Source organism: Polypterus senegalus, chromosome 11 (genome assembly GCF_016835505.1).
Source record: "Polypterus senegalus isolate Bchr_013 chromosome 11, ASM1683550v1, whole genome shotgun sequence".
Taxonomy (NCBI): Eukaryota; Metazoa; Chordata; class Cladistia; order Polypteriformes; family Polypteridae; genus Polypterus; species Polypterus senegalus.
In genome coordinates, this window is record NC_053164.1 from 78521361 (window position 1) to 78534703 (window position 13343).

Genomic DNA, 13343 nt, shown 5'->3' on the forward strand with positions numbered 1-13343 from the left:
GGCCTACACCATTTACCCCTCAGAACTTTAGAATTTGCAGAAATTTACATATCAATTTATTCAAATATTTTTCTTGGGTATTATGGGTAAAACTTCATTAAGAGAATTCTGGAAACATCGGGGCTCACGAATTGGAGTTGCTTGATTTAAATCGTGGAATAACTGCGAACACCTCCACTGGTCATTGGTAGCGTGTGGCGGTTCAAAGTTTCTGACCTCCGGCAGGTGAAACGTAACATTTAATACCACCGCTTAGGTAGGACGGCTATTTTGGTCAGGTTGTGTCTGCTAGAGAGCGTGCATGTTTTAATTATAACTTGTAGCTGTTCATTGTATTTACAATTTTTAAAAACAAGTTTGATAATGGTATACTGGGTGTGTATTCACATAACGACCGCCAAGTTGTACGTTTAAAATCAAAGCACCTCAGGAAAAATTCGAGAACGAAAAAGCCCATGAAAAGCGACAGCCACCGTAAACCCCGAGCGAGACGAAAGCGAGAGCGTCTCCTTTAAACGCGGGGCCCGAAGGGAGGCTTGCAAAGCGTCTCTTTGTCGCTATAGCAACGGACAAGGGGCGGAAAGCGAATCCTTTTTGTAAACCCCTACTCTCTCTCAGGACCCGCACAGCTCGGGGCTCCGCAAAGAAGACGCGGGTTCAGCTCAATGTCCGGAGGTAAGACTTTTAACTTTTAAGGGACTGCCTGCTTCTGCTCCGGACTTTTGCCAGATGTGTTTCTCTGGCCCACATACTGTTGCGTGTTAGAAAGATCACAACAATAGCAGCGTGTTCTAGCTATACAGGCGGGATTTTGTTTTTTCGGTTTTATTTCCTTAAACTTTAGTTTCATGTCGCTTGCTCCTGGTTAAGGTGTCAATGTCTCTTATTTATGTCATATCCGAATCAGACATATGTCACGAAAATATACAAAAACGACTTATGTTCCAGAAGTCCATCCTTTGGAGCTAAGGGAAGTTTGGTCAAGTTCGTCCGAAAGCTGGGAAGTGGACATTTATACTCCCATGGGTAGATTTCTCATCTGCGGAAAGTAACTCAAGAGAAATTAAAAAGTGGTTTGGCTTAGCGAGGTGCAAAGTCCCCTGCGTTTGTCAGGGTGAGGTTTCGTTTACCATTAAGGTGAAATGCTCACTTTTATTTAAACACAATTCGTCCCCTCGTGTTGTACGCCCCACCCTAACTTTTATCTCTCTTAGTTAAACCTAGCAAGCTTTCTAGATTTCATTTTTTCGTAAGTTCAAAGGCGACTAGTAGAAGCAGTTGAATTGATCATATTGTGCAGTAAAGATCATATGGACGGAAAGTGGCGGTAATTTTCGTTTTTCATCCTTTTTGCAGACAGACGAGCAGTCAGTTCCGATTCTAGATCATGAAAATGGGGTTCTAGAATCGAGCAAATGTCTGACTTGGGGCACTAGTTTTATCTTTTCCGTAGGACTTCATGTACCATTTTTTCTTTCAAGTACATAAATGGCGCGTAATACGTGAAAGGTGCTATATAAAATTGAAGCTTTAATAGATAGCTCGTCCTTTGTCGCGTCGCCGGGCTTTGGAGTCTGGGGGTGCGAACGCGTGCGTGTGTCCTGTATGGTGGAATTCATATATTTTTGATAACTGCTTTAATGAGTCCTCATATAGTGTTTATAGATATTACATGGTTCCCACATGATATTGGGGCAGAGCGGGTGTTTAGAATGCCGTGTTGTGCCCAATATTCTGGCGCCGAACTATGGATCTTGTTCGATGAATCTGGACTAAACTCCGACTCTTTCCGACCCAGAATTTCCCAACCCTGTGCAAATAATGGAGGGATTAATATAATGCATGTGCTCATATCAACTGAGCCCGCACCAACCCACCCCATTTATAAAAGGCCCCGCGATCCTTCTGCTACCACAGGCTGTAGAATTCCGACCAAGGGTAGCCAAATCTCCGCCTTTAAGTGACTAGCGGTTAAAGAATGACGCACCTTTTTATGAAACCAGGAACATGGACCTTGTACCTGTGTCTTGCTTATTTTTTAGGTGATTTTCCAAGGAGGTGACATTTTAAGTGGCATTAGTATGCCTGTGCATAACACTAAATACCAAGAGATGGTACTGTGGAAGTTTTACCAAAATGTCTTGCAAAAAGTTACTACTTGCACCTCTTGTATTTATTTTCCTGAGTAAGTAGTTTGGCTATTTAGTGCTTCTGTGATCATTTTTCCTAAAAACATTCTCTTTTGAAGAACCTTGTGTGTGAAAAGAGCGATGTAACCAACTGCTTAAGGAGACCTGCTAAGAATTTCAAGTACCACTTCAACGTGGCGCTATGATCTTGAGCTTTTAATTCTTTTAAAAGTGACTTTACCATACTTGCCACCCTGATTCCAGCCAGCCATTCAATAACCCGTCTATCCAGTTACAGTTCATGTGAAAACTGGGGAGCAGTGTTGGGCATGAAACAGGACCAACTGTGGTTTAGTTCATTGTGGTCTCTTCTTCCATAGCATGAAGACAGGCTCAGATTTACAAATATAATATGGAAACAGTTAAGTATATAACCATCTAACATATGTACAGTATGTGTAAGCACATGTTTATTCCTACTTACTCTTTTCAGTTTTCTGTATTGTCATTATACATACATGCGGGCATATTTAAAAATGCTTAATCTATGTAAGGCTGCAGGGGAGCATCGCAAGGTTCACACACACATATCCACAGGGATGTGAGAGGAAAACAGAAGCAGACACAGGGAGAACACACAAACTCCACACAGGCAACCTGCACCAGAATTTTTTAATAAAAGCTCTCAAACAAGTTAAATTAATTTTAATTATATTTCTTCATCAATGTTTATGTATGTATTTATTATTCTTTGGTGAAGCCTCAGTACCACTAATTGTCTATTAGTCATTTTAAAGGAAACAAATTAAAAGATTTTTCTTTGTGAAGAATATTTGGAAAAGAGATTGTCCATAATTTTTTAACCTGCTTTTCCAATTCTCCATCACAGGGTACCAGAGCCTATTACTGAGCAGGATCCAACCCAGGAAGGGGCACCAGTCCATAGCATCATGCACTTTTAGTGTCAGATTAATGTAACTGGTGCATGTTTGGGATGTTGGAAGAAAACTGGAATACCCTGACACAAAGAGAACGTATAAACTGCACACAGGCGACAGCTGAGAGGAGGTTTTAAACTCAGATTCTAAGATCTGTGAGGCATCAGTGCTAAGCACTGTGTCATCTTGCTGCCACTTCATCATTTTGGTATTTGATGCTAGTCTTGCTAAGGCCGACAGTGCATTACAAAGTACCAAGACATGCTGCAGCAGACACAGACCATTAAACAAAGCAGAAGCAATCAAAACAAAGTGTAAACCTACTTCAAGTGTGACAGCCTGTGTACCGTTTGCATGTTCTCCCCATGTGTTTTTGGCCTGCCTTATTTTTTCTCTCTCATTAAACTGAAATGCACATTTTTGTAATTGGTGGTCCTAAAGTATGAGTGGGATGGACTTGGTGCCCCAGTCAGGGTTGATTTCTGCATTGCACCGAGTGTTACATAGACAGACAGGCACCCATCCTCTGTGACTGAACAGGATACAAAGGTTTGAAGATGGACAGATGAGCCTGCTGTGCTGGCCATCACTACTTCTTGTCAGTCGTTCATTTACATTCTGTCTTGATGGCGGGGTATTTGCATGTTTCTCCAGAGCCTTAATGTTCACCTGTCGTGTCTCTTTTCATTTCAATTTTCTTTCAGTTTGCATTGTTTTCATGTGTGGTTTTATGGTTTTATGCTTGTTTGATTTGTTAAGCACATTGTGATGGTGCCCATTGTAGAAGGTGGTATATAAAATAAAGATTCATTTATCAGGTTTCAATAATTGTAACTATATGCATCATCTAAATAGAAGAGTCGTGAGATTGAATTTATCATGCAAGGTATTGTATAGAAATAAAAAGCTGCTGATTTGGACTACAGCCTGTATGGAGTTATATATGAAGTCAAATCTTTTATTTAAATAATCCCAGCCTGTCCAGGGTCTTATTTTTATAGGTGAGCTTGGCCTGTGGCCCCTTTAAATAATCATTGACAGTCAACATTCTTGTCAAGTGCTCTCATTCTTTAGTTTTCTTGGTTGGTTTTCAGAAATTCAACTTTGAGCTTCCAGTGTGGCAAATAGTGTGTTTATTTTGAAAATTAGCTTGGCAGGATTTAAAGGTGTCATTCTGTGAGGCAGATCTGAAGGTCTGGATGGCACTCCATCTATGGTTCTTGCCTTGCACCCACTCCTGCGACATCCTTGAACTGGATCACTGAGCTATGGATGGACAGGTGGAACACTTTCAAACCAGCACAGTGCAATTAAAGGTTCATGCCCATGACTTTCTGTGTGTTCTTTTTCAGTATAATCCTAATGGTGGTCCTCTCTGGACTAGTAGCCTCCATAGTGCGTTTATCCACTCCACTGGGAGATTAACACGTGCCCAGGTTCCCTGAGTTCACAACACACAGAAATCAACACACTTGGTCTGCCTGATTTTAAATATGCAGGAGGCCGTTCTGGTTACAGAAGCTGAGGGAAAGTGCACAGTTGACGGTGGCTGCCATTGTGCTGCTGAAACTCGATCTCCATTGAAACTGCAGAGTGTGAGGTCACCAGGGGTCTGCTGCCTGGTTCAAGTGTTGTGGTTTGCATCCTTCAGATGCTATAAAATGTGCCATTGTGATAAGTAGCAATAAAGGATTAGCAGCAATGGAGAACTATTTTGGGAGTTTTTTGTTGGCACCTTTAGTATAAATTGCTTAATGTGCTTAGCGGGAAGTTTAAAAGGCCCGTACCACCCTATGAATTATGCATGAGCTCCCATAAAATGGAGTCGCATCGCCCTTATTTTATACATTTTATAAAGGGAAAAAATTGAGATTTACTTGCCATTAATCTTCACAGAAAGTGAAGTGAAATTAATTCTATATCCAACCATCGTTTTACTAAACCCATTCACAACAGGGCAGCAGAGCAGTGTAAGGCATAGCCATCTGTGGGGATGGGGACAGTCCATCACAAAATTGCAAAAGATCCTATTCTGTTTATTTGTCTTTTATCTTTTTTTCTGATCCCACTCTTTCCTCATAAAATAGTAGTCTTATTGTTGCATGTAGAGAGTATGGTTAAATGTCTGACAAACATGAAAGTGCCACCACACTCTAGCACCATGATAACCATGAATGTATTAAAATACTTGACTTCAGTTTATTGAGACAAAACATGAGCCATCTTATTTTTACGGTGTCACAGCAGCATTAGGCATAAGGCAGGAACTAACACTTGGGCGGATGCCCATTTATAACATGGCACAGACACATCATGCCAGTTTAGAGTCAAATATCAGCCAACACAGCTTTAAAATGTTGGTTACACAGGTAAAGAATTCAAGCTCCATACAAAGAGTTACCAGGCTAGGTTTTGAAGAAAAGGTACCTGCAGGTTTGAACATGTAATTGAACCAGCTGGTCCAGTATGCCACATTTCAGGTATATTTCTCCTCCCCTGATTCATTGGGACAGTAATTAGCCATGAGTTTAGATCCCATGCTGGGAATTGTCTGTGTGGAGTTTGCATGTTCTCCCTGTGCATATATGGAATTTTCCCAAAGCACTGTAGGTTTCTGAAATAATTTGATCTCATTGCTGTTATAATGCAGAAGTTATAAGTATTGAATCATGTTAGATTGAAGGGTTTCACAGTGCTGTGGTCCAAAAGGAATTGAGAAGAAGAAGAAGAAAAGACTGTGATTTAACTTGTACATTTCAAAGATATGTACAGTATAGGTAATTATTAGGTACAAATGTGCTCATTTTGGGTGACGGGTGACGTCTTTGAAAGTTTTTTAATTAGTATAGATACAGTTGTGCTTGAAAGTTTGTGAACCCTTTACAATTTTCTGCATAAATATGACCTAAAACATCATCAGATTTTCACTCAAGTCCTAAAAGTAGATAAAGAGAAACCAGTTAAACAAATGTGGTAAAATATTATACTTGGTCATTTATTTATTAAGGAAAATGATCGAATATTACATATTTGTGAGTGGCAAAAGTATTTGAACCTTTGCTTTCAGTATCTGGTGTGACCCCGCTTTGCAGCAATAACTGCAACTAAACGTTTCCGGTAACTTTTGATCATTCCTGCACACTGGCTTGGAGGAATTTTAGCCCATTCCTCCGTACAGAACAGCTTCAACTCTGGGATGTTGGTGGGTTTCCTGACATTAAGGAAATTAAGGGGATTAAGGTCAGGACTTTGACTTGGCAATTCCAAAACATTAACTTTATTCTTCTTTAACCATTCTTTGGTAGAACGACTTGTGTGCTTAGGGTTGTTGTCTTGCTGCATGACCCACCTTCTCTTCTCAGTTCATGGACAGATGTCCTGACATTTTCCTTTAGAATTCTCTGATATAATTCAGAATTCATTGTTCCATCAATGAAGGCAAGCCATCCTGGTCCAGATGCAGCAAAACAGGCCCAAACCATGAAACTACCACCACCACGTTTCACAGATGGGATAAGGTTCTTATGCTGGAATGCAGTGTTTTCCTTTCTCCAAATATAACACTTTTCATTTAAACCAAAAAGTTCTATTTTGGTCTCATCTGTCCACAAAACATTCCTCCAATAGCCTTCTGGTTTGTCCACGTGATCTTTAGCAAACCTGCAGGCGAGCAGCAATGTTTTTTTTGGAGAGCAGTGGCTTTCTCCTTGCAACCCGTTCATGCACACCATTGTTGTTCAGTGTTTTTCTGATGGTGGACTCATGAAAATGAACAGTAGCCAATGTGAGAGAGGCCTTCAGTTGCTTAGAAGTTACCCTGGGGTCCTTTGTGACCTCGCCGACTGTTACACGCCTTGCTCTTGGAGTGATCTTTGTTGGTCGACCTCTCCTGGGAAGGGTAACAATGGTCTTGAATTTCCTCCATTTGTACACAATCTGTCTGACTGTTGATTGGTGGAGTCCAAACTCTTTAGAGATGGTTTTGTAACCTTTTCCAGCCTGATGAGCATCAACAACTCTTTTTCTAAGGTCCTCAGAAATCTCCTTTGTTCGTGCCATGATACACTTCTACAAACGTGTTGTGAAGAGCAGACTTTGGTAGATCTCTGTTCTTTAAATAACACAGGGTGCCTATTCACACCTGATTGTCATCCCATTGATTGAAAACACCCGACTCAAATTTCACCTTCAAACTAACTGCTAATCCTAGAGGTTCAAATACTTTTGCCACTCACAAATACGTAATATTCAATCATTTTCCTTAATAAATGAATGACCAAGTATAATATTTTTGTCTCATTTGTTTAACTGGTTTCTCTTTATCTACTTTTAGGACTTGAGTGAAAATCTGATGATGTTTTAGGTCATATTTATGCAGAAATATAGAAAATTCTAAAGGGTTCACAAACTTTCAAGCATAACTGTAGATAATGGGCTACATAACAGATAGGTAGCATTTTTTGACCCATGTGGAAAATTTGGCTTTTTACAGAAGATCTATACATAAATAATATAACAAACAACAGTCCCATACTCAAATATACACCAGTATGACTAGATAGAAAGAGAGAAAAATTAAAAAGAAAGAAAACTTCTGACTTGGCAGTTGCATTATGGAAGTATATTGCTGCTGGGAGCCCCAACAGCGTTTCTTGGCACACTTCTGCTGAATAATTCATTGGCTGAAAGTCCTCAGTATTACTGTCTCAGAGAGATGATGTGCAGCATTGTTTATAATGACACTCCGTTTTGTTTTAACTCTTTCCTCCGCTACAATCTCCAGTGAGTCAAGAGTGCATCTTATAACTGAGCCAGCCCTTTTAATTAGCTCATTCATTCGGTGGGCCTCTGTTGAAGTGACATTCCCAGCTCAATACACCATAGTGTAGAAAATCACACTGGCCATCACGGAGTTGCACAAAACATGAAGGATGTCGCTACCCACCCACATTAAGGAGCACAGTCTGCTCTGCCCTTTCTTATATAGTTCCTCTATGTTCTGAGACCAGTTCAACCTGTCATTAATGTGAACCCCCAAGTACTTGTAGGAGTGGACCACCTCTACATCCACTCTTTGAATAGTGGCACAGTGGAAATCAATAACCAGTTCCTTGCATATTTAATTTAGGATCTAACTTCCAGGCTTCAAATTCTGTGCCCAATTGCTGTCTGTGTGGATTCTGCATCTTCTCGTTGTGTCATTGTAGGTTTTTCTCCCTTGTCCTGCAGATGTTCATACAAGTTTAACTGGCAATTCTAAACTGGGTTTGTTTTGGTGTGGGAATGCATCCTGCAGTAGACTGGCACCCCACTCAGATTTGTATGTGTCCTTAAGTCCTGTGAACCTGGGGTAAGCTCTGGCCGACTATGACCCTAAAGTTTATTTAGCAGCTTGGTTGATTGACTAATGAACATTTGGTACAAAAATTCTACCATGCATTTTTAAAATCGGGTTTCTACATCTACCAAGTCTTTTTTTTTTTTTTTTAGCAAAATGACCCAAAGTAACAATTCTGTTTTCCTGAGCCATCCCCGAATATCACCTGTTTTTTCAGCCATTCCAGCATATGTTTGGCCGCATTCATGTTGTAAGATGGAATTTCTTGCTGTATTTCTTTGTACTGTGATGCGGCTGTTCCCTTCTGTTTTCACACTAAGGATTCCAAGCATGGTACGGGGCGTCATAGTGGGGATGATGTGCTGTGTTCTGCTTGCTTTTCAATAGACTCATTTTGAAATTAATAATATAACTATGGATCATTGATCTTCATGGTGTTAGGTGCTAACTAACTGTGGGACTTTCCAAAGATAAGTGTGTTTAATTTGAACTCCTGCCACACTCTTTAATTACACACAAGAAACAATGTGACCAGGAAACAACTAGTTGCTCCAGAGCAACACAAAATAAGTGAAGAATTAAGGAATCGGTCATTTTCTGATATTTATAATTCATTCTCTACAATTTCTGTTTTTACTTTGACATTACAGAGTTTAATAACAGTTGATCTATAAAAAATCTGCTCTATGTGTGCCTAAATCAATATAATCCAATAACATGATTGAAACATTAGGCACAAGGCTGGAGTTAGGTCTGCACGAGGTGCCAGTCAATAGCAGGAACTCACTTGTACCCACACGGGAACGAACTGGGAATTTCCATTCTGTTCTACACCTGATATGTGGCTCTTTACTTGCTTTCATGCCTTGATTTCTCATTTAAATGACAGTGGTGGTGGTGTTGACGTCTTGTGTTTTTACATGCTGCCTCACATTTCCAGTGTACTGGGCTTATTTCTTGCACCTGATCACTGCCTGGGTGGTGTTTGCATCTCCTTTGTCCTGTGTCTGTGTGAGGTTTCCTCAAGGTGCTCCATTTTCCTTCCATATCTCAAAAGATATGTAGGGGAGGTTAATTGCCATTTGCAGACTGAGTGAGCGAGTGTGTGAATTGGGCCTTGTGATGGACTGGTTGCTCCCTGCCTTTTATAGGCCTGGTACTTGCAACCCTGAACTGGGTTAAGCTGCTTTGGGAATGTTGTTTTTGTTATTTTACTGAAAACAACTTCTTAATTTCTGATTCTGTCTCAAGGGATTGGGAAGACTTTCTTATGGATGCTTTAAGTTATTCCTGCATACAGTGTCCCGTATCGGTCTTTATGCATACTACATGGTAGCCGTGCATGTAGTCCTGAAAGAAAAGTGTGGACAGGAGTGGCAGTTTGTGTGATTTCAAGGTTAAGACAGCAGTAGCATTTGAACAAGTCACGATTAGGGTAGGACAGCATGTTGGTGCAGTGGTAGCAATGCTGCCTCGCCATAAGGTGACCAAGGTTCGCATGTTCCCTGCGTGGAGTCTGCATGTTCTCCTCATGTCTGATGGGTTTCCGATGGGTGCTCCAGTTTCCTTCCAATGTCCAAAGACATGCAGGTTAGGTGAATTGGTGACGCAAAGTTGGCCCTGCTGTGTGTTTGGGGTGTGTGTGTGCTTGCCCTGTGATGGCCTTGCCCCCTATGCTAGCTGGGAGAGGCTCCAGCACCCCTTGTGACCCTGTTCTGGATTAAATGGGTTAGAAAATGACATGATGTGAAACTTTGTGTTACAGGTGGAGCAGCTTAGCTTTAAAGGCATTAATTAATTTCTAAATCCTGAGGATATATTGTTGCATTTGTTTGGCAATATTTTTGATTGCTTTGTGCTAGCTACAAATCATAAAGTTTTGATGGGGTAGCAGGACTCAGATGTATATTGATCTGGTACTCTTTTCATCTATTTTCTAAATATGTATTTTTCCATTAGAAGGTTGTGGGGGCTCTGAGTGTATACCAGCCACACTGAGCACAAGGCAGCCTCCAAACCAGTAGAAATGTCACTCCAGCACAGGATACTCTTACACACACACACAGCCATTTTAGATCTGACAATTTGCTTAACACACATCTCTTTAGGATGTGGCAAGAAAAGTGGAGGACCCCAGAATTAAAAAGGCATGCAGATGTGGAAAGAATGTGCAGCAAAGGCACATACCTCTACACCATTACCATTGAGGAAAAGGTCCAGAGTTGTTCCGTTTTTTTGTGCTCAATACCGTTGGGAATGGCTGCACACAAACGTTTATAGGAAGAGGCACAAGTCGGAAAATGAATGGCTGCATAGTGTGGTTGTGCTGCATCAGTCCGGTTAGCTGGAGCACACACTGCCATTATACTATCATTCATGGTAGAGAGTGTATATCCGAGAGTACTTTACAGCACCCTTTTGACACTTGTTGCATAAATCTGTGAAGTGAGCAAAATGGGTTTTTATAGGCTCAGTCAGATATTTAGAGACTGAAAGCTTACAGCCTCATTCTGTGATAACTTCACCAATAAAGTGATTCTCGCTTACTGAAACGTGCAATAAGTCGGAAGTACGACCTCAGCTCAGATATAGTCGGGACGATATGGAAAATACAAATAAAAACTGAAGGCAGTAATTAGTAAATGATGGCAAATGATCTCTGACCTGAAAGCAGTGTAACAGTCCATTACTTATTGTTATAGCTAATGAATTTTATTTTTTTTTTCCCAAAATAAATACTTATTTTCATTTTGATAGTTGCAGCATATTCAGTGAGACCAGCTATGTTATATGGGCTGGAGACAGTGGCACTGACCAGAAAGCAGGAGACAGAGCTGGAGGTGGAAGAGTAAAAGATGTTAAGATTTGCATTGCGTGTCACCAGGATGGATAGGATTAGAAATGAGGACATTAGAGGGTCAGCTCAAGTTGGACGGTTGGGAGACAAAGTCAGAGAGGACATGTGCAGAGGAGAGATGCTGAGTATATTGGGAGAAGGATGCTGAGGATAGAGCTGCCATATTAGGAAAGAGGAAAGTCTAAGCAAAGGTTTGTGGATGTGGTGAGAGGAGAGGACATACAGGTGATGGGTGCAAAACAACAAGATGCAGAGGACAGGAAGATATGGAAGATGATGATCTGCTGTGGCAACCCATAACGGGAGCAGCCGAACTGGGCGGTCTCATGGTCTGGAATCCCTACAGATTTTATTTTTTTCTCCAGCCATTTGGAGTTTTTTTTTTTTTGTTTTGTTTTTTCTGTCCTCCCTGGCCATTGAACCATTGAACTCTTATTCTATGTTAATTAATGTTGACTTATTTTGTTTTCTTGTTTTGTCTTTTATTTTTCTATTCTTTATTATGTAAAGCACTATGAGCTACTGTTTGTATGAAAATGTGCTATATAAATAAATGGTGTTGTTGTTGAAAGAAGAAGAAGCATATTCTAAAATAAGATTGGGCAGTAATGAATTTACCAGTTTGTAACCTTGCCTTTCTTTCTCTTAATTAGATTAGATTTGATCAAATGTGTTTATCCGAAAGGGAAATTTAGATACATACAGCAGCAGAAACACGTACAACAAAGATGCAGACTCAAGTATTGAAGACAGCAAATTGAGTGTTTCAGGTCTAACTTTGTCTCATTCTTCTTTCAAACAAGTCTTAAAAGTGTGCAACAGAATGGGGTCTTCATTGTCGCATTTTGTGTTCAAAGTAAGCCACGCTTTCTGAACTGGGGACAGGTCAGGACTGTATGTCAAGCACCCACACCCTCTTTTGTGCAGATTTTTGACAGCAGCATATGTTGCTCTTAAATCTGCATGTACTTTTCAGCATAAATGGTGCCTTCACAAAAGTCCAAGTTAGCTTTGCCCAGGCTCTGACACCTTACAGATGCTGATTACTTGTACATGCTCACAGTCCGGATGGTCTGTAGGACCCGATGTACATTTCCTCTAAAAAAGACCTGAAACTTTGATTAATTTGACCACAATACATGCTTCTACTGTGTGATGCTGCATGCCAGATGCCTTTGAGCCCTGAGAAGTCATTGGTGCTTCTGGTCACTGTTCACATACGGCTTCTTTTTTTGCACTATATACAGTTGTAACTGGCATTTGAGGATGTGACTAGATTTTGTGTTATTTGATAAAAGTTTGTCGAAGTACTCCTGTGCCCATATGGATATACTGTATCACTTGTTGACGAATGATGTTTCCTGATGAGATGCCATCTGAGGGATCAGAGATCACAGCAGTCAGCTTAGGTTTGCACCCTTGACTTTTACGCACTAACATTTCTTTAGATTCCTGAAACCTGTTAATTATGTTATGCTTTGTTGAGGGTGAATTACCCAAATTCCTTTCATTCTGTCTATGAGAAACACTTTTTATTTTGTAATGATTTTCTCATGTATTTATGGGAAAATTGGCAATCCTCCACAAGTAAAAGAAGTGAACTGCTGCTGTGGGTATCTTGGAGGCTGCTGAAGTTATATGATACTCTGCCCCACTGAGATTTCTGGAAGTAGTTTCCTTTGTGGTGTCCTAAAACGTTACCCTAAGCTCTGTCACAGAGCCAAGGAGATTGCAGTCTTGGCTGTTGTTTCAAACAGGACAATAATTATCCAGAAAAAAAATCCTTTCCCCTGCAATAATAATGGATTATTGGGAAAGCTAATCAAGCCACCCCAAAAACCCATGTTGTGTTAGGGACTGTGATGGAGGGTCATTCAGTTCAGCAGCAGCAGGTCCAATGTGTGATCTTAGAGGGAAATCTCCAGTCTGCCCCAAGTCAATCAATCAATCAACATTTATTTATATAGCACATATTCATACAAAAAAATGTAGCTCAAAGTGCTTTACATAAACACAATAAACATAAGTCAACATTAATTAACATAGAATAAGTAAGTTCCGATGGCCAGGGTGGACAGAAA

General features: G+C 40.4%; 1 protein-coding gene across 1 annotated transcript in view; it reads left to right on the forward strand.

Annotated features, from left to right (window-relative positions):
* The first annotated feature begins 265 nt into the window (after nt 1–265).
* Nucleotides 266–13343, forward strand: part of si:ch211-145o7.3 (forkhead box protein N2) — a 38339-nt gene continuing 25261 nt past the window's right edge. Inside the window, exon 1 of the mRNA XM_039769110.1 lies at nt 266–675. The gene's annotated coding sequence lies outside the window, so the exon portion shown is untranslated. The remainder of the gene's footprint in view (nt 676–13343) is intronic.